A 20295-nucleotide genomic window follows, 5' to 3' on the forward strand; every position below is an offset into this window, starting at 1 on the left:
CTTTTGCCAGATTTTTCTCATTTGGCTGAGCCAAATCTTATGAGGATTCAAATGATGTGGATTGTAATCCACATATCATTAATGTCTCCGTCTTGCTCTGTGGTCGCAAAGTCATACATATTAATGACACTCTTGAATACAACCAAACAATTTTCTTAACCACTTTAGAATCCCTTCCCTGCTTCTCTCTCTCCTCACTCCCCTTTTTCCAGGCTTTGGTGCTTTACTCATTGTCTCACAACCCCAGAATTTCACAGAGATTTGTGAGGAAATTACTCTTTAAATTCCACCTGAAACTATTCTCCAAGGATCCCAATAGAAATCCATGGGATGGGGGTGGGGTCATCTAGAGGACCAGTATCTGAGGCAGATACTAACTGGACCTCAAAATCTCCCTGGCCACCTTCTCTTTAGTCAAATCCTGCTTTTAGAGCTCCATAGTCATCCTGTACATCACAAAACTTCTGTTCAGGAGGGTTTTGATCCACACAAATTCCTGCCTCGAGGTGCATATACAAGGGAAAATGTCACGTGGAGATGTGGCTTTTCCCCCATTTTTGTGAGACACAGCTTTTTATTTTCCCAGAGAATCAAGATGAGCTCATATGGGTTGAGGTATTACTGGGTGGTGTTACTGGGGACCTTCATCTCTGTAGTAAATGGAGCCACAGCTAGTATCTTCACTATTGCTAACAGGTAAATAGCAGACTCAAACCCTCTACCCCAGCCAGGCAGTTCTGTTGATTGCGTATTCCCCCACCTGAAAAATCCTCGCTTCAGCCCTCCTCTTACCTGAAGCCCCGTCTCTCCTGGACATTCATGTCAAGGTGCTCCTCTTCTTCCATGAAGCCTTCCCTGACTGAGCCAGTGCAGTTCTCTCTCCCAGTTCTGCATTCCTATAAAACTCTTCTCTGTGCTTGTCACTGGAGTAGGTAGTATGAGTTCCTTGTTACCTCTTACAGGTGTGTCTCCCACTTTCTCACTTGACGGAAAGTGCCTTAAGGGCAGAGTTCATGCCTCTAGGCACTTAGTGAGAGCCCAGGAAAATCAGTAACAGAATCATTGATGGACAGGTCTGTAAGTAGGTCATCAACCATAAACTAAACAGGACCCCACTGGCAACAGGTAGGAAAGTAAGCAACAAGGGTTCCTACTGAAAAAGAGGAAACCCAAGCAAAACTACTTGGGAGGGAAACATCTAAAAAATAAATTTATGACGAGTTAATGACTGGTGCAAGCTGACCAGTTAAAATTGATTTCTCTGTCTCCATTCAAATTTTCTTTTTTGTTTATGCATATAGTTCCTTCTCTACCTGGGTTTTGGCCTAGTATTTATGTTTTGGTTAATGTCTTGGACTCTCCTCTTTAAAAGCATTTTGAAATTATTTTATGGCCAGAAGGAGCTGGCCTTTCTTGTTCATTTCTTGTTCATTGTGAGACAGTAGGAAGACATGGAATTTGAAGTGAGACAGTCAGGAGTGAAAAGTCAAATCCTCTATTTATTAGCTGTAGGATGTTGGGTAAGTTACTCACCTCATTGAACTTCAGTTTCTTCACTATAATAATGGGATAATGATGTTTTCCATGGAAGGTTACTGGGAGGATTAAAATTATTGCAGACATTGGTCTTGGCACATGAAGGCCTGTAAAATGGTAGCTTTTGCATAGAAACTAGAAAACTTGCCTTGGATTAAGTCATATCAATGGTTTTCAAACTCTGTTCCTAAGCGCTGAAGAGGTATGAAGTTGTGACTCTGCGGCCACCATGCTGCCAGTGGCTGAAGGCAAAGGGCTACCTGGGGAACAATTCCAGGTCCCCAAATCCACTCCAACCAAAGTAGCCCTGCTTTCATTTATTTTATATATTACAGTTCTATAAGGAATACCCCATTAAAAAAAGAATTAAAAAATTAAAACTCTTAGTGTAGGACAGTGCTTTTCACCCTATATTTACCAAGGCATGCTTGCCAGTTACTAAAAATAAGTATTTTTATTGTTTGGAACAAAGAACTCAGTATTAGGAGAAATATATTTATTTCAATGGGTCTTTTTAAAATCCTGTATTAATTAGGAAAACTATTGCCCCCGCCCCTAACAGATATCCAGAAAGTTAATCCACACCGCCCCCCCAGCCACAAAAAAAAAGGTATTGGATAGATGCTCAATATATACCTAAACTGCGTATATCATGATGTTTTGAAAGAATAAATGAGATAAATGTGGGAAAATCTTTGCTATAAAAAACATATTTATGCTCTTCCATCATTTGTATTTAATTTGTACTACCTTATCTTCACCATGAGTCCTGGAATCTGAAGATATAGCCAGAGGCTGGGATTGGAGGTCATCCAAACAAAACTCAAACCCAAAAGGTCTCATAACTCTGATTAATTAGACCAACATCTAGAAGAAGAGAGAAAAACAGGGAGCATGTCTCCTGCCTGGGATTATAGTGCTACTGCTTCTGGTTACCATTAATAGATTATTACATGCCAGGCACTGTGCTGAGAATTGTTAGGTTCAGCCTACCTGGTGAGGAAGGACATCATTGTTCCCATTTACAGAGAAGGAAACTCAGGCCCAGAGAGTTTAAGTAATTGCCCATTGTCACCCAGTTAGTAAGTGAAGTAACCAAAAGGCTACTTGGGGTTGTCTGACTCAAGACCAAAGTTTTAATAACTATGTTACTCTAATCGTTAGGAAGGTGAAAATGGACAGGATACTTTTTCATTCAAAAAATTAACATAATAATATCCTCTCTTTCTGTTTTAGGGAAGTGTGGAAATGCTTTAATGACTAAACAAAGTATTTTCAGGGTTATAAATACAGTCCTAGTTCAGGAAGGCAGGCTGAACAAATACATTTGCCTCCTCTTTTTCCCAAGTTCCTGTTGACATAGTACAGACATAAAAAGAGTGACTGAATATGTTTGTTAAAATGCTAAAAAAAAAAAAAAAAAAAAAAAAAAAAGGTCATTGGCAGAAGTTTTGGTGACTTGGATAAACTTTTGGGAGTTAGAAAACAGATGGGACCCTATCGACATACCAAGGCAGAATAATATAAAAGCCAAAGCATGCAAGTGCAAAGACTGCAGCCACTGTCGCTTGGCTAGAGAGGCTTCAGTCTTGGAGCCTATGGTTAGAAGAGCAGACATGGTCCAGGGGAAGCAATCAGGGTAGTGCCCCACTCCATATATAGAGCAGTTATTTGCTTCCAGCTGGAGCACCAAAGACTGCATTCTGAAAGGAATACAGGCATACCTTGTTTTATTGCACTTTGCTTTATTGCACTTTGCATATACTGCATTTTTTACAAATTGAAGGTTTGTGGCAACCCTTCATTAAGCAAGTCTGTCAGTGCTATTTTTTTCCAGCAGCATGTGTTTACTATGTGTCTCTGTGTCACATTTTAATTAAGGTATGTACATTGTTTTTTTTTTTTTAAGACATAATGCTGTTATGCACTTAATAGACTATCTTGCAAACATAACTTTTCTAGGCACTAGGAAACCAAAAAATTCATGTGACTCACTGTTGATACTCACTTTATTGCAACAGTCTGAAACCAAGCCTGCAATACTTCCAAGGTATGCCTCTAGAAGATTTTCTTGGGGAAAGAGGTGGGGCAGGGGTGGAGGCAGAAGTATTGTCAAGCCTAAAGGGCTTTAGAGCCTCCACAATCAACCCAAATTCAGTTCCACTCCAAATTGGAATTTCACCCCCAGGGTAAACTCCTTCCCCCTTGGGCAATTGTGATGGTCTGGAGCGTGCTGTCTAAATGCAAACCTGACTGTAGCAGAGTCATCCACTACCATTGAGCCATATTAGCCTTCTTGTTCAGAAAATGGCCTTCTGATGAACACCTATTAGAGAAACCCACCCCATCAATCTTAATTGGCATAGTTCTTCAATCATACATATGAATGGTCAACAAAGGATCACCAGGCATTTGAGGAAAATCAACAAGATGAAAGAGAAAGACCTAGAGGAACACACACTGACCTCTGAGGAAACAGAGAAAAAATAATGAGAGATAACTTATGTTATCCTCAGAAGGATTTGAGAGGCTATTTCATCCATAAGATAAATACTGGCTTTTATGTGAACAAAAAGTATTCATTAGAAAACAAGAAAGAATTATAGGAAATTTAAAATTTTTATAAATTTTTAAAAATTTCATGAAATAATTAAATAATAGAGTGGAATTAGTTGAAGACCAAACTAAGGACATGGATGACAAAGTGAAGGACATCTCCGAGAAGATGGGTAAAAAGGAAAAATGATGTAAATATGTAAGAGAAAAATTAAGTCAATGAAAACAGATATAGGCAATTCAAAGTTAATCTAAAACGAGTTCCAGAAACAATGGAAGAGAGAATGTAGTCAAAGAAATAAGAGACAATTGTCTTGATCTAACAAAATGACTCGTATTTTCATATTGAAAAAGCTCAAGTGCCAAGAATTTGAATAAAATGACAGTCAGCTATATTTAAGCACTTCCTATAGAAATTTTAGCACACCACAGCTAAGGGGAAAAATCCTAGAATTTTCCAAAGAGAAAAACAGGTTACCTCCAAAAGTATAAGATGGAAAACAGACCTCTTACAGCAACACTGAATCCTAAAAAACAATAATGTCTTTGAAATCCTGAAGGGAATGTTTTGGGGCCTGGACAATGAAGTATGAAGACACAAATGAGAAAATTCCAGATAGGCAATGACTTAGGGAAACTTTATGTTGATGCATCCTTTAAAAATTTTTTAAGTGTATGTTCTAATAGAACATAAAAGGAATTCAGTCCAAAAAAAAAAAGGACTCCATGAAGAATGGCTTCAGGAACAAAGTAGAGTCCGATAAAAGAAAATTTATTTTAAAAAGCCTAGAAGTCCCTTATGATAGAATAAAGCAATTGTCTTTTCTGTTAACAAAGAAAAAAAAAGCCAGATAAAAACTCAGGGGGAAAAACCAGTACAAAACATCTCATTTTAGATTGAAAAAACTAAAATGTGGCGTAATTTTGAGTAGTTACAGAGAGTAAGAAGAGAGCATTGATTTGATCCTTTGGTCTTGATGCTGAGAACATTTTTCTTTGAATGCACAAGTTTAATTAAATAGAACAATATTAATTTTTTTTCCTGTGGGTCCAATCAAGCTAACTGGTTTTATGATGATTGTTCCATTTATCTATTGAGGAATAACAAATGACCCCAGAACTTAATGGCTTAAAACAACAACAATCTGCGAGTAAGCACTTGGGAACACCCCAGCTAGCTTGTGTTCTCTTGTGAGGCTGCAGTCACATGGGACCTGGGCCTGGGGTCATCTTGAAGACTTCCTCACTCACATCACTGGTGCTGGGGCTGGAAAGACTAAGACAGCTGAGGGCTAGAACAGCTTGATGCTCTTTGGCACCTCTCTCAGTGTCCATGTGGTCTGCTCACATGGCCTCTCCAGCATGGAGGCTTCGGGGTACGCAGATTTCTTTCATGATACCTCGGGGCTCCATATGCACGTGTTCCAAGAGAGCGCCAGGCAGAAGCCATGGTCTTTTGTGACCTGGACTCAGAAGTCACAGAACATGACTTCCACTATACTCTGTAAGGCCAGGCAGTCAACAAGGGCCACAGAGGTTCTAGAGTAGTGGAGATAGACTCTACCTTTTGATGGAGGAGTGGAAAAGTTCTAGAAGAATGTGTGGAACTGGGACTATTGTTGCAGCTATTTTTGAGCAGTCCATTCTGTTACAGTGACAGTTACATAATCATAATGCTCTTTATTGGTCTTGAAATTTTAAAATCTAAGTAAAATGTGAAAAATAACCATAATTATAGAATAAAATATGAGTGTTATAAATGTTGAAAATGTAAAGACATGATATTACTGACATATGTATCTGGGGAAGTGGGAGAGAAGTATGCAGGTAATAACCCTTTGTATCCTTTCCTTCCTCTCACCTCCCTCCCTTTCTTTAGCATGTATTAACTGAATGCCCGCTGTGTGCTAAGGACTTTTCTAAGTGCCTTATTTTACATAATAAGTAACCAATAGATTCTAAATTTGATCATAAAATAGAAGTTTAGATGAATTACTTAAAATTTTAAGGCAAAAACTAGAATTATAACTAATACTAATTATGAGGTAGAGGAAATGCATTTCAGAGATAGTGTTGGTAAGCTAAAGTTTTCATGTTTCAAAATGAGAAGTAAAAAATAGTGCCTTTAATAAGTGAAGAGTTGAAAGAATTTAGAGAAGAGGAAGTCAATAAGTAGTTTAAAAGAAGTTTATTATACATATCGAGGAAAAGACAACCAAATAGAAAAATAGACAAGAGACTTGGACAGACACTTCACAGAAGGGGATATCCAGATGGCCAATCAATATATGAAAAGGTGCTCGGCAAACTAAAACCCAAATGCAATACCTCTACACATCCAATAGAGTGGCTAAAATTTGAAAGAATGACAACACCATGAGTTGACGTGGGTGTGAGCAAGAATTCTCATATTCTGCTGGTGGAGTTATTTTCCAGTCTCCACTAAAGTTGAACATTTACTTATCTTTTAACCTGGCAGTTCCCCTCCTAGATACATAGCTAGGAGAAATGCATGCATGTGCACACCCAAAGACATGTTCAGAAATGTTCACAGCAATGTTACTCATAATAGCCCCAAACTGGAAACCACCCAATGTCTATCAGTAATAGAAGGGATAGGTTATATGTGGTATAGTCACACAGTGAAATCAAAGCAATGGTAATGAATGTAATTAGCTGAATGCAATGATACAAATGTATCTCACAAACATTAGGTCGAGTGAAAAAGCAAGACACAAAAGAGTTGATACAGTAGGATTCCATTTACATAAAGTAAAAAACAGAAAAAAATAATCTATAATGATAGTGGCTATACTTGGGGAGAAAAGAGAGTGTAATAATTGGGAGGGGCAAAAAGAGAGCTTTTGGGTGCTGGTTATGCTTTTTATCTTGACCTTCAAAGTTTTCCATTGGGGCATTCACTTGTAATTCATTGGGTTGTACACTTGTGATTTGTGCATTTTTCTGTATGGGTTATACTTGAATTAAAAATACTTAAAAAAAACATTAAAAGGGGTTTACTTCTGAGTGACTGGGGAGCTATTTGAACCTTTTTAAAAACATGAGTATTACTTTCCCAATTAAAAAAATAATTAGAAAAGTAAAACCTCATTAAGTTGGTATCATGGCAATATTGTAATATATAATTCAAAATAAGCAAACATATTCTGTAGTTGAATTTTCCTTTAATAAAATAATTATTTTAAAAGTTCATTGTGATAAACACTCAGAATTTTCAAGTGAATAGTCATTTACCAAAGTAGTACTGCTTTGCATAAGACAGTACTGGAAATTTGCTGAGACCTTTACCATAAAATAGAGTAGCATGTACACAAGTTTTATGAGAGTATGTTCTTTCATTGTCATTCTATATACAGCAGAATGTTCCTTCTCCAAATTAAACCAAATTAAAAACAACAAAAAAACTTTGGGATAATACCATTTAATAGCTTTAGCTCGAGCTAGCAGATTTTAGAATCAAGCAGCAGAAATACCAGAAAATGTAACATACCAGTTGTGCAGATGACAATGGATAGCATCTCAATTTTTAAAATGTAATTTTTGTTTACTTGGACAGAACCCTGTCTTTGTTTATTGTGTTGCCATATTTTGTTTGGAGTTTAAAATTTTAAGTACTTAAATGTTGGAAATATGCTTTTATCAATTTTTTATAATTGGAAAGAACAAGAAAATGAGGAAAACAAGTTTATGAGCATATATGTGATTCATTTAAAAACTCATTTGAATTCATGAAAGGAAAGGCACTTTGCAGGCCAAATTAATTTTTGTCTTTGTTATTTAATGTAAATAAGATTTTGCAGCAAAATTAATGGTCAGTACAAGATATTCTTAAGCATTCCTCTTAATAGGAAACTGAAAAGAGGAAATAGAGTATTAGAATTTTCTTTCTAAAGTAAAGAACTTCTTTTCTCCACTTCTAGATTATGAAAGTTGCAGTATATTGACTGACTCGTAATAATTACATATTTGTAATAATTGCAACAGTTTTCTAGAAAAATGCTTTGAACAACAAACAAACAAAAACAAAGTTCTCCATTTCTTAACTACTTAATCTCTGATGGAACAGACTTCAGAACAGAGTCAGGAGGCTCAAAAGGTTAAACCAACGTTAGCTCAATGGGCAAACCTATGGTTGTCCATGGGGTAAAGAATTCCTGGCCAGGTGCAAAGTCAATGGGTCAGAGCAGTTAACCAGGAAAGGAGGAGGGTAAACCCATCCAGAGGATAAGCCCTTTGGCTTCCAGGGTCCAGGTTTGAAAAAACCAAAGAACTGCACTCTTAACCCCATTATTTGTATGTCATGCTTGAGATGTGAACAGAACTGAGTTTTCTCTGGATTCAGTCTTGATTCTGTTACAGGGTCAAGGTGAGCCTTAATATGTTTTCCAGAGGCAAAAACTGCACTAAAAGCGTCAGAGGACTATAAATCATAATTTTAGGGGATAAACCTTGAGCAAATGACTTCAAGATGGAGTAGCTTCCATCTTGTCACCCCTTTTTGTCCCCTTATCTGCTGAGGGGGCAGGAGAGCCACTAGGACCTCTGGTTTCCTCGCCCCAGTAGTACTGCTTTGCATAAAGTTAAACATAGAATAATATTTATTAAGGATCCCATCCTATTAGAGTGCTGCATTTTCATTATATTCTTCTATAGAAATGATGATGATGTACTGTAGAACTCCAGCCATCCCTGTGCTAATACAAATTACTGTGAAGCTGGCATTAGAGTGTGATGAGAGGATATTGTAGGTTTCAGGAAAGGGAAAAGGATTCACATTTAAATTCTATTGCTGGAAGAGAGAGAGAAAAAAATATTCGAGTTTTTTTTGTTTGTTTTTTTAAGTCCTCTGATTTGACATGTAATTTCAGGCCTTCTGCAAAAGATCTTTGAAGGGATAAAAGAAAAGAAGAGTTCTATTCCAAAGCCCTGCAGTAACTGTGGCAATTCCAAGGACCAACCTGTCAGCTCTATGAGAGCCTAAATGATGAGACACTTTCCAATAGTGATAAGGCTCAAGGCTGCCTTGGAAAGAAGGACAAAGCCAAAGGAGACACTCACTTACTGTAGCTCTGCAAGCTGTGAACTGTTCCTGTTCAGAAATCTCCTGCAGGTTAACTAGACTTGGAGCCTAATTCCTTCTCCCACAGAATGGAGATGATCAGCCTTTTTCTGGAAGCAGGGGAATGCAGACCACGAATCCCAGTTCTAATACTGCCAAGACCTTGGGCAAAGAAATGACTTAATCTCTTAGAGCCTCAATCCCCTCATCTATAAAATAGGGTTGTTGTCAGAATTAAACTGGGTACAATATAGTAAATGTTTGCTATATACTAGGTGCTGGATATGCAATTTCTTGTTCCCACCATGTACAAGGTAAAATGCCTCTAAGTTAGAGATGTTCCTGTCTGTTGGATCTTTAATCCAGCTCCTAGCCACATCTACTACCTGGGTGCTCTGCTTTTTCCAGCACAATCAACACAGGCATTGTGCATCTGATATTGCTGAGAGGAGCTGGTTAAATCCAGAAATACATGAAGACTGAGTTCACCAGTGGATAATGGATGCCTCTTGTTCTTTAGGTGATGGTTAAAATATAGTACAGCTTCAGAAGATTTAACTCCATTCCAGAAACCAATGAAATAGAATGTGACAAGGTCAGAGCAATATGGTTAAACATATATAACTGCAAATATAAATAAAAATGAACAAAGAAGGAAAAGGAGATAAGACCTTTTGCTGTTGCTTTTCCTTTAGTGTCTCTTTGAGGCATTCTGAAGCTGATGACTCAGGGTAAGCCACTAAGAGAACGCCAAGAAGAGAGAGAATACATAGCCTCATCCTCTAGTGAGACTCAGTCTATAGAAACAGTAACTACAACTTGGTGCTTTTAGGGGAAGTTTGGGCTTATTCCAGAAGAAAACAGAAAAAGAGACTTTTATTGACCAGGAAGCTGCCACTGACAATTTGGGGAGACTTCTTTACTTATCCAAGTTTGGAATTACCCAGCAGGGATTTCCTTTTCACATGCCTGTTTCTGAAGATCCTTTAGCATTTAATCACATATGACAGGCAATAGGCTGTCTAAAGCAGATCAGACATTTGCAGAATATTAACTGATGACTTTCTCTTCCTTTTGCTACTCTGGATTGCAGGCTTTTACTTCCATGCCTTTTCCTACTCTTGACAATCCCTCCACACATCCTTATACAAATTTCTGCCCTCTTTCCCTGAACAGGGAGTAGGGGCTGACCTCAACCCCTTCCTTGCTCCTGAAATGACTACTTGAAGCAGTGGTTCTCAATCTTGGCTACACGTAAGAACCAACTGAGGGGCTTAAAAAAAATCCAGATGCCCAGGCCACAGTCCAGAGCAATCAGAATCTCTGGGGGATTTCTAGGCATGGGAATCTGTTAAAGCTCCAAGATGACTTCAATGTACAGCCAAGGTTGAGGCCCACTGACTGAATTAAAGAGTGGATTGGAGTGTAATGGCATGGTACAGTATAGTATGGGGAACACCCAGCCTGTCAGGGCCTGGAGAATGGAGCTTATTAGTTCTTAGAGCACAGAAATCTTGTTTTCCAGCACTTCTACCCATAGCGTGGGTCTGAGAATCCGGAGTAGGCACCATGGTTGCCACGGCCCCTACAGATGCTCTGGCAATTACAACTAACTCATCTCTCATATGTCTTTGGTGCTCATAGTGCAGTCCATGGATCAATGGCACCAGCTTCACCTGGGAGCTTGGTGGAAAAGCAGAATCTTGAGCTTCACACCAGACCCGCTCAATCACAATCTGCACTTTAACAAGATCCCCATGTGATTCATTTGTATGTTAAAGTGTGAGAAGTTCTATAAGGCACTTTTTCCTCAGTCCTAGCAGCTCTTCTAATTCTTAAAAAATTTAGCAGATTAGAGGCCATGCCTCCCCAAAATCTAGTTCCTGGATCTCAGAGAAGGGCCCAAACTCTGTCACCCTGTGGGTGATGGAGAGGGGTCTCCTGGCTGTTGAATTTGAGGAAACAAGATAAAAAGTCCCGAGTGACCATCAACTCAGCGCTCCTCTTTCTTTTTCATACTCCTGCCCTCTTCCCTTTTCCCTTATTGTCTGAGGAATTTTTCCTAAGAAAAACAATCAAAATCAGTTTCAAGCTGGCTGCATTAAGCCCTCATGATAAATCTTGCCTAACACTTCAGTCCAGCCCTGCTGGTTGAGCAAGAGTCAGATGCCCTGGGAGCTCCGGCAGGGCCCAAAAGGACTGAAAAGGGCAGAGTGGAGAAGAGGGTGGGGCTGGCACAGTCTTAGCCCTCGTGATCTGGTGACTAAACTTGGCAAGTGGGGGCAGCTGGCCCTGGGCCTTGGGGATGGGTGAGGCTTTTAAAGTCAGGGGGGATGTGAGCATTAGGAGAGTGGGGATGGGGGACCCTCAGCTGCCCTGTCACAACTTTTGCCTGGATAAAGGGACAAAGCAGATTAAATCTCATTAGAAATTCATTTTTTATCAGTAATGAAAGCTGCAGGAGGATTGGGCAGTTAACAAGAATGTCATTCTGGAAGTATCCAGGAAGACCCACCTACAGGCCAAAACTTTCCACCTGGAATGGATGTCTGAAATCCTACCAATAGAGGGTCCTTTGTCTCCTTCATTTGAAATGTGAAAGTCTGGAGAAGGACTAATGCCTTAAAATGAATTAGAATTTTAAGCTGTTTCCTGTGATGGGAGAAGAGATAGGAACATCTTGGATTTCTTGGAAGAAGGTGTAAATGGAACATAGGTTGACAAGAAGACCCCAAAGACAAATTCACCTGCCTCTCTACTTTGCCTGAGCCCTGCCTGACCTCATCAGGAACTGCACTTGGGTTTTCTTGGAGACTTCCGCCCAAAGTGCTGGAAGGCAAAGCACTCTTTCTCCAGGTGCCTGGGTCTCCCGGGGACTCAAGTGCAGTCTTATTTGCTACAAACCACCCAGAATTTTTTAGAGATGTTGGCCACATCTGCATCCCACCCATACACTCCCCATGCCCACAGATTGCTCCAATTAGCTACACCCAGGAGACATGGGGTATGGAGTCATGTACTGGGCAGGTCCTGCCTTAGTGCAAATTATGTTCTGTAGACACACACATATGCACAAACACACACAGAATTTTGTCCAAATTGTAATCAGTTGCTTAAAGGGCAGCCTCAGAGAGGGGGAAAATGTCACAGAAATGCAATAGGCAGCCAGAAGGGGATGTTTGGCATGGAGGGAGTGCCCTGTTATATGGCCTTGGTGATGGGGGAATTCCTGCATTAGACTCATTTCTGACTATGAAGCAAGCCATGGTGGAATGTTAGAACCCTGAGATGATGAGGTGACACCATCTTAGAGTTTGTCCTCAAAGAGAAAAGGGAAGACTGAATTTCTTTCAGAGAGACAGTGGGTCTGATCCAACAGCTTCAGAAGAGGAAGTTCCAGAAAAGCTGAGGCTTGCAGGACATACCAAGGAGAACAAAGAGGACCTTTAAGCCATAATCGGAGCCCACTGCTCTGTGCTTGTGGACAGGACAGAAAGCAGAATGAGTCCAACCATAATCTTCAAACCAGAAAGGATAAGATGGGTACTATTAAGAAAATATATACAATAGTGCTAGGATTTTCAGCTGCCTTAAAACAGCTCAGATTTTCAAATGTATCTCACCCTAGCTCAGCTGGAACTATGTTTCCCAGAATCCCCTTCCCTTTGTGGTTCTGGGTTGGAGAGGGCCAAAGACATTTTGCACCAGATTTGAAAGGTAAAAGGGAAGCAGTAGCCACGTTCTTTTTATGCTCTGAAGGTCGGAGCAAGGTCACCACAGCTGCTTACGCACATTGTCACTTGTCTACAAGCTCACATTGTTGGCATGGAGAAACAGCCAGACCCCTGCTCCTCCAGCTCTCCAACCCTCAGCCAGGGCATGCTTCAGTCATGAGGAGAGAAGCCAGAATGAGAGAGAAGGGAGACAGAAGCAGGTTCCAGACTGTCCTCACTCTACCCAACTCTGCATTGCATCTCCTTGCCATCCTAACCCACTGCTCTCAGACTTGAGACTCCAGCACTAGATGCTCAAACAGCTGCCCACAGATGCCTCAAGTCAAATCCCTAGAATGGATCCCTTATTGAATATCTTTCCTGAGGCTCTGTTTCCCTATTTTTCTCTATTTAAACCCTGACTGATCTGAGTTATAACTCAAGGAAATGGGGGAAGTTGCAAATGTAATTGTAAACTTTTTGTTGCTTTTCTTTAAGAAATCAGCCCAGTACAGAACAGATGGGTGTAAATACTACTTTCCAAAAGGGGAAGTAGATTCAGAAAACTACTTAATTTGATGTTAGTCCCCCATAATCCTAGAGTGGATTTAAAATTTATGGATTATGAACAATCAAGGAATAAATGAACATGAAAATCTTTAGGAACAAGCATGGGTTTTAAAAACAAATTTTATTAAACTAATTATAATTGATTTGGGATATGATTGCTAGAATGGTATAATTTAGAGGAATGAGGTAGCTGCAATAACCCTAATATCTGCAAAGAATTTGACAAAAATTTACTGAAGCCTTTCTGGAGAAATGCAGGCTCAATTCCAGTTAAGTGAAATTTGTAGTGCAATGTGGGAAGAAACCCAACATCTATTATCTCCATTCATTTTTAAAGAACTCCAGTGTATTCAAGACTCCTTACAAGGAAGGGCCCCCTTTTGCCGTCTGTCCCTTTTCCTTCCTATTTTGCTGGATTATAGATGTAATGTTAGAGCTCCAACAGCTCTCTCTCTCTCTTTTTGTTTTTTGTTTTTGGAAACCTGCTTTAGTCAGTAGGCTCTTGTGAATACAATTCAAAATTCTTTTACAAAGGAGTTCCTATAGAATCTCATTGTTTTCTCTCAACTTGGGAGATGTTGAAGATGTTGGAGTTGGAATAAATGTGAATGGGTCTCACAGTATATGAAGTACAGTGCTTTTTTTGTTTTTAAAGATATGTATGACCACCGCATGTTATATTATGACTTTTTGCATTTCCCTGACATTTTAAAAATTTTTTTATTTTATTTTTATTGAGATATATTCACATACCATGCAGTCATACAAAGTACACATTCAGTTGTTCATAGTACCATTATATAGTTATACGTTCACCCCCCAAATTAATTTTTGAACATTTTCATGACCACACGCACAAAAATAAGAATAAAAATTAAAGTGAAAAAGAACAATTAAAGTAAAAAAGAACACTGGGTGCCTTTTTGTTTGTTTGTTTTGCCCCCATTTTTCTACTCATCCATCCATACACTGGACAAAGGGGACTGTGGTCCATATTGGCTTTCCCAATCACATTGTCATCCCTCTTAAGCTACATTTTTATACAGTTGTCTTCAAGATTCATGGGTTCTGGGTTGGAGTTTGATAGTTTCTGGTATTTACTGCCAGCTAATTCATTAGAACCTAAAAAGGGTTATCTATATTGTGCATAAGAGTGCCCACCAGAGTGACCTCTTGGCTCCTTTTGGAATCTCTGCCACTGAAGCTTATTTCATTTCCTTTCATATCCCCCTTTTGGTCAAGAAGATGTTCTCCATCCCATGATGCCAGGTCCAGATTCCTTCCCAGGAGTCATATTCCACATTGCCAGGGAGATTTGCTCCCCTGGGTGTCAGATCCCATGTAGTGGGGGGAGGGCAGTGATTTCACCTGCCAAGTTGGCTTAGCTAGAGAGAGAGGGCCACATCTGAGCAACAAAGAGGCATTCAGGAGGAGGCTCTTAGGCATGATTATGGGCAGGCATAGCCTCTCCTTTACAGCAACAGTCTTGCCAAGGCCAAGTCCCGTGATAGAGGGCTCAGCCCATCAAACCACGAGTCCCCTATGTCCCAACAGCTCTCTTGAATCATTAGATGATCTTAAGGATAGAAGCCATATAAGCTGGAGCTGAAAGAAAGAAAACCCTTGGGTTCTTGAAATCCTGCAGAGTTGCCATGTCAGCTCTATACTGCCTATTTGCAGATTTCCTTTAAGTGAGAAAGAACTGAACTTCTATCTTATTTGTTTTTGGATTTTTTCTCTTAAATGCAGTGAAACTTAATTCTAACTGATATTGAAAGTAAGAAGAGTGTTGTTTTAAGTGGAGATATGTCAAGCTAAAAGAAGAATTCTAAAGGAATGAACATGGAAGATCTTATATTTGTAGATTAAAAACTCCTGGATAATTATATTTTGTCCCCATAATTATCCAATAGGGGACAAATAGGTCCAAACTAAAAAGATAAAATTTAGTAAGGATAAACCTGAAGTCTGGCTTTTGGGTTAAAAAATGTCCACAGCTTTACATGCAAGATGAAAGAACCTGACTGAGAGCTATAAAGTTCAAAATAAAGAGTATTAAATCAGAGTTCCACTTTCCTCTACACTACATTAACACAGTCCTGGATATTGCATTTTCTAAAAGGTCATCAGTCGAGCCATAGCTGGAACACCTGTGCTTTTCCCTTCTCCTTCCTGGACCTTACCACAGTGAGCAGAGCTGTGTGTTCATTTTTTTTAAATGCCTTTATTTTTAATGGTGTGTGCTAGTGTTTCATGATCTTTTGTCAATCTGGACACACCTATAAACTTACTGAGTTTATTCATCCATTTACTCATGAATTAAGTAATTTATCTAACACTTGTTGACTACCTACTATGTGCTCTATGATTCCAATGATACACAGCACACTGTCCCCGTGGGCACCCCCAGCCAGTAGCCATAGATCTTAGGGAGGAAGACACTGTCCTACTCCTTTAACCCCCCATCCTCTGCCACCTATCCTGGAGGCCCCTGAAGTAGCAGAGAGGAGATGGATGCACAGTGAAGTAACAACCCAGCCCTACTTCCTCACTGCTTGTCACTGGTCTGAAGGTCCAGTCTGAGTGGGAAGGAAGAGCGAAGCATTGTGTTGAATGCAAGACTGAAGCTTTGCTCTTACTCCAGGGTGGGCCTTTTAGTACCTCAAGGTTTTGGCTGGTAGGCTGACAAGAAGCAAGAAAAAAAATACTCCTGCTAAGTGTTTTAAAAGATAGTAATGAAAAAATTAAGCTGCTTTCTGGTTGTGCCCTATGTGTTCAGGCCTTTCGGTGAGCCTTGAATATATAGAGAATATCATTAGAAGTAAGAACAAGAAATGAGTAAGAGGGGTTGGAGGAGGGGGAGTGGGTGGTGAAGGCTGAGTGGGAGGAAACATATCTTTTGAATTTTGGGTTATTTGCAGGTACCTATTCAAAACCCAAATAAGCGTTTAAAGGACTTAGACAAGAGATGAACAAAATAGACCATAATGACAGGAGTCTGACTAGAATAGTAAAGGGCCTGGTCACCATGTTTAAGGAGGAGTGGTTGATGAATTGGAAAATGTTTAACCCTTAATGAGAAGATTTGGGGTGGGGGGATAGAAGATTTAGGATGGGGGGTAGTATGTGATAGCTGAAGGGTATCTAAATATTCATTTTGGTTTATGTGTCTTTAGGGGACAGGTCTAGGACCAGAGAGAAGAAATCATAGGGAGGTGACTATTAAGTTACTTTCACTTTCTTTCTGAGGTACAACATCGGAAATGTTAATGACCAGAGGTTCTAAAAACGTTTGCCTCCTTGAATGGAAAGTGGCTTAAACTACTAAAGTTGCTTTCAAACGGTGGTTCAGTGACAGTGTAGTTTAAATTTAGTACATATATGATCCTTGGGTCTTTTTTAAGTTAACGTCTGCTGAAGCTTTCTTCCTAACTCTTATCCATCAATCCTAGTCACTGTTCTGATTCAATAACCATAGAGAGGAGGTGGGGAAAGTAAAGGAATGAATGGAAGATTCTGTCATGCAGGCTCCAGCTGCTGCCTGCATTCACTCAGAACTGTGGGAGCGTGAGGAATGCCATGTGCTGGTATGTTTGCTGAGGTTTCAGTCAGTCTCTGTCAAGAACTGTGAAGGGGCCGAGATTTACCCTGCATCTAAGCTAATAAGTTAGTCTCCTACAGTTTCATGTATGCTGGTAGGAGGCATGAGACTCTTAAGTCAGAGATAAAGACAGTTTATTACTCATGTTCACACAGGATCCCTTGTCCCCAAACCCCTTGGGGAAAATGCAGAGGTGTGCCCAGGAAGATGGAGGCCCTGCACAGAGTGGGCCTGGGTCACAGCGGAGCAACCCGTAGCTTCGGAAACCCCCCAATCTTATACGAAGTCTGCAAGTAAACTTCCCAGCCTTTGCCTCAGAAGGAGATGTTAACTTTTTTATCCTAGCCAGAAAGCAAATCTGCCCTCTGCCCTGGATCTAGACCTCTGTCTTCCAAGGCTGTTTGCTATTCAAACATCCTTGAAAAGATAGTCTGGGATAGAAGCTTTATAAGACATGTAGAAATACCACAGAGAGTAGCCCCCACCTGCCCCCCAACAGTGTCTCCCTGTAGGAGTAAAGTTCCAGAGCAATCCATTTATGTTGCAATTAGATGTAGACCTGCTGGCTGGTGCATACCTCTAAGCTCCAGTTAATCTTTCTGCACCAAGGCAGCAAGCAAAGGTCTTAAGCATGGATTGGCCTGAATTGAATCTTAGCTCTAGCATTTAACAGTTGAGTGTTTGTTTAATGTCTCTGATCCTCAGTTTTCTAATTTGTAAAATGAAGTTAATAATACCTACCTCATAGTGTTTCAGAGGATCAAAATATATAATAAGTATAATTGAGTAAGTGTTAGTTTACCACCTACTAGCCTTTGATTTTTTTTTTTTTTTTTTTTTAATATACCTGTGCTGGTTTGAATCTATTATGCCCCCCACAAAAGCCATGTTCTTTAATGCAGTCTTGTGGGAGCAGACTTATTAGCTTTTTGATTAGATTATTTCCATGTGGGTGTGACCCCACTCATTCTGGGTGGGTCTTAATTAGATCACTGGAGTCCTTTAAGAGAGCTCATGGGGAGGAGAAGCTCAGAGAAGCTGAGAGAGACCTTCTGGAGAGAAGCTAAGAGCTGACACAGACCCAGACTTGGAGATGCAAACAGAAGGACACTCGGAGATGCTAAGCTAAGATATGAAGCCCAGAGTTAGCCCTGGAGAAGCTAAGAGAGGATTCTCAGATGCTTAGAGAGAAACACCCCAGGAGAACCAAGCAGAGAGCTGAGAGAAGCTAAGAGAGAAAGAAGCCCAGAGACATTTTAAAACACAACCTGGGAGCAAAGGACCAGCAGACAGAGGTGTTTCTGATGCCATTGGCCTTTCCTCAGTGAAGGTATCCTCATGTTGATGCCTTAGTTTGGACACCATTATGGCCTTAGAACTGTAAATCTGTAACCTAATAAATCTCTCTTATAAAAGCCAATCCATTTCTGGCATTTTGCATAATGGCAGCATTAGCAAACCGGAACAGTACCCAACATTTAAGAGACTTATAAATACATGTAAAATGTCAGTCATATTTCCCTGTGATTGGGGGTAGGGAAAGGAAAGGCCAAGTCTTTGAACTTCTCCAATAAAAATACTCATTTGTACTTCCCAGTCTCTCTTGGGCCAAAAGATCTCAGGTCCCAAATTTAAATAAGTACCCAGATTGGAGAAGCAAGTCAACTTTGCTTGCTCTTCTCTGGGCTTAAATTGGTGCTGACGACGCTCTCCTCTGTGCCTCCCCACTTCACCATCCTTCGGTGTTTACCTCAACCCTGCTTAATTAGAGTGAATTTAGGTTCTCTGCTCTCAGTTCTATGCAATAAGCACCTGATCCAGTCAGATCATAGATTTCCCTAGGGATCTCCAACCCAGTATCTCTCCTTAATTAAACCTGTTTGGGACATTTTTTTTTTCTGGCAGCTCCAAACTTGATAGATGAAGAAACAATAGATAAACACAAAGAAACATCATCTTATGAAACAGTGCTAAAGTAGACGACATAATTGTAGGAGACCAAATAACTTACGTCTTTTGCTTCATATGATTATTTTCTTTGCTGGTTCCTTCTACAGAAATGAAAGTAGAGATCCAGGTGTGTCTCAGGTTTGGGGGTTTATTTTCATCGTAAATGAGCCAGAACTAATTATTTTATTACTGAGAGCCATCAGGGAGAGGGTATTAGATTTTCAGTGGACAGGGAGCAGAGGCAGCAGTTTAAGAATGTCACATTTTTTTTAAAAAAGAGATTTATCATCTAGGCTGGTTCTCAATTTTGTCGTACATGAGAATCACCTAGAAAGCTAGTTAAAACACAAATTGCTTTGTCTACCCCTACATTTTCCAATTCAGTAGATATAGGAGGGAGCCTGAAAGCTTGCACTTCTAACAGTTTCCCAGCTGTTTTTGGTCTGGGGTGCGGGGGAGTCACACTTTGAGAACCACTGATTTAAAGCAGTGACTCTCAGCCTTGGCTATATAATAAAATCACCTGTGGGGCTTTCAAAAAGCATTGCCTAGTACTCCATACCCCCTGAGGTTCTGGCTTAATTGGACTGGGGAGCAGCCTGGGAATCCGGATTTTCAAAAGCTCCCTTGGTGACTGAATATGATAACAGAGCTGAAAACAACAAGCAGGTCTCTGAGAACTTTCCCATATAGCCATGGCCTTCTCTCACTCCCAGCTGGGCAACTCAGGACGAAGATGGCTGAATTTAAACAAGTTGTTTTAAAGCCAACTGGAAAGTAAAGAAAGAAGAACACCTGTTCTGCTTGGTGTTTCTTGCTGGTTGGGACTGACAGCGCCTCCAGGTTGCAGTGACCCAGTTTGTAATGCTGGGCTCCTGAACAAAGCATCTCCTCCAGAGTCTTCTGTAATCATAAAATAATCAACTCAGGAGTCTCTTCTTACTTCAACACAGTGGCTCCTTGTGTGAATTCCAGCCCAATGAGGGCAGAAGAAAAGAGGCAAACTGCTCTGGGTGGGGGCTCCCCTTTGGAGCCTCTCAATGGGATGGCAGGGGGTATTTGGCCTAGAGTTCTCATTGATGAAGAGCCTGTTTTTATTTTATTTTATTTTTAATATACCCAATCCTGTACAAAAGAATATTTTCTTAAGGCTTAAGTTTCTTGTCCTCAGCATGTGGGTTAGAGTTTATAGAGTTTAGCCCAATGGTTGTCAACCTAACTGCACATTAGAATCACTAAGGGCATTTCTAAAAAGAAAGCCATCTTTACCTAGGGTGACCAATGTGTCC

This window comes from Choloepus didactylus, chromosome 7, assembly GCF_015220235.1.
Source record: "Choloepus didactylus isolate mChoDid1 chromosome 7, mChoDid1.pri, whole genome shotgun sequence".
NCBI classification, from domain to species: domain Eukaryota; kingdom Metazoa; phylum Chordata; class Mammalia; order Pilosa; family Megalonychidae; genus Choloepus; species Choloepus didactylus.